The 2387-nt window shown below is 30.5% G+C and overlaps 1 protein-coding gene across 1 annotated transcript in view; it reads right to left on the reverse strand.

Moving 5' to 3' along the window:
• The window catches only part of LOC129219420 (SEC14-like protein 2), a 218835-nt gene extending 216872 nt beyond the window's left edge, over positions 1-1963 (reverse strand). The window contains exon 1 of the mRNA XM_054853817.1: positions 1772-1963. The gene's annotated coding sequence lies outside the window, so the exon portion shown is untranslated. The remainder of the gene's footprint in view (positions 1-1771) is intronic.
• Between the last annotated feature and the right edge of the window lie 424 nt (positions 1964-2387).

Consider the following 2387-nt stretch of genomic DNA (forward strand, 5'->3'; position numbering starts at 1 on the left):
CACAAATCTCGCACGAAGTTAGCTTGAGTAATTGCTACGTGGTGGCGTAAAAACGATATAATCAATACTAACACATCATTAAAATTTGTTAATTTAGAAGTAAATGTTTCGAACTTTCGTTCACATTATTAATTTAGACAACAAAACTAACCAGTAAACATCACATTATACATTTTTTGCTCGCATTGTAATATTTGAGACTAAGTCGCTTACATCTGCTGTCGTGTAAAATCTCGATGCTTCCAATATGCTGTTTTTTGGTTGTTGCTGGATTGCGATAAATTGAAAATACTAGGTCAAAGCAATTAATAATAGCTAATAATATTTCAGTACAGTGAAACCTGCGTAAGTTGACCACTTGCGCTGCACTTTTAAAATAAAACTGCTTTTTAAAAAATGACACAAAAGTTTTAACTTTTAAGCAAAACACTTTGTTATGAAACAAGTTCAAACGAAACTGTTATTTGTTTTTAATAATGCAAAAGTTTTCACTTTTTAAACTTTTTTTATCTTTTATTTTCTGTTGTAGCAAAGATTAAGAGCGTATTGCTCCAAATATTCGATATTTACCGTAAAGAATACCAGTTGAAATTGAACGAACATGGTCTCAATAAGCTTCAGACCACAATTTTCTTTTGTTTTTTGCTTTCAAATAAAAGTAGAAAAATTGGAGCTACCTTTACTGTTGTTTTCACAATATATTTGTAGTTCAAAAAATCTATGTTGTTTACATTGTAATGAAATGCCATACTAAAAACTAAAACCTAACTATGATGTTTTTACCCGAAGATTATTACAATATGGTTTGCTGAAATTTAAACCTAGCAACTCTTGTGAATCCTTCAAAATTTATTAGTGTTCTCAATGTTATTTTTGGGAAATAAGAGGATAGTGTACTTTTGCTAGATATACATATTTAAGGCTAATTTTATTTAACCTAAATGCATTGATTCGAAACTAAACGGATATATTGTTGACACTGACACTGTTTATTTTTGTCTTTTTTTTAAATTTTACACCTCAAATCATGCTTTAACGTATATTTTTATCGTCGTTATCGTTATATGTAACCTCTCGAGTTAAAAATACTGAACAATTAAAGGATTATGAAGGTAAATGCTGTAAAAGGACTAAAGCTTGGTCAAATTAAGTAGATTTTTTTTTTCATATATTTACAACGAGATTTTTGCAGTTTACTTCCGTGAAACCCATTGACTAAATAATTCAGCTCCTAATGAAATTTTTTGAAAAAGAAGATAATGCAATTCAATTTCGAATAACGAGCACGGTACGGTGCCACTTAGCTTAATTTTAAATTCGCGCGAACTGATTGCAACTTTAGTCTATAACAGTACAGTAAATAGTTTTCACTAGTAGGGGCATTCCAAGGTATTTTTGACATTTATATAGAGTCCGTAACGTGACCTTTTTTGCCATAACTTTTTAATTTACTGTTTGATTAGCAAGTTATTTTATTTTGATCTTTTCCTACCAACACACTAGCTGAAATTAAAATAATTTGCAAATCAAACGGTAAATTAAAAAGTTATGGCAAAAAAAGGTCACGTTACGGACTCTACATAATGTCCAAAATACCGTGGAATGCCCTAGTAAATACGCTTCTTTTTTTTAAATTGAAGCCAACATTCAACGTATTTTGCAGCCAACAACATAATAAATAAGCTTTTAGAAGAGTCAAAAAAATGCGTAACGGTTTTGACAATAGATAGAATTTGAACACGAAATGAAAATAACAAAATACAGTACTTACATGATTTTTGAGCAGACTATCTGATAGAGGTTATTACGTTGAGTATATTTTCCACATAACTGTTCCATGTTCTATAAGTTTCCCAAAACAATGCTACTCAAGATGTCGCGTAGAAAAATGCAGTTACTGTTTTCAACAGTGACAACAGTTTGTACCATTTTCTGTTTTTGCTTGAAGAAAATTAAATGTTTACAGGATCCCTTTAACTGACGCGACTGTACAAGTGATGTTTAATTGTTTAGGTTTATGATGAAAATGTATTCTTTACGTAGATGTAGAATAAGTTCATTGCAGCCAAATCCAGCATTTCGAATCTTTATTTTTATCCTACTTGTTAAAGCTTGGAGCGCAGATGCGCCATCTTGAGTTGAATAGGCGAGATTTCTGTGTAACGCTTGGCATTTTTTTTTTTTTTTTGTACTGGGCGTCAAAATAAATGTAAAACTGTGTCGGAATAAAAATGATCATAGAAAATTTTGTAATAACTATGGTCAAACAGGGAAACAATTATTCCAGCAGTGACTTTATCCGAAGAAATCCGTTGATAAAATATTTTCAGATTGAAATCTTCACTTTAAATCTACAAAAGGGAAAATTGATAACGAGATAATGAAAT

The sequence above is a fragment of the Uloborus diversus genome, chromosome 3 (assembly GCF_026930045.1).
Source record: "Uloborus diversus isolate 005 chromosome 3, Udiv.v.3.1, whole genome shotgun sequence".
Taxonomy (NCBI): Eukaryota; Metazoa; Arthropoda; class Arachnida; order Araneae; family Uloboridae; genus Uloborus; species Uloborus diversus.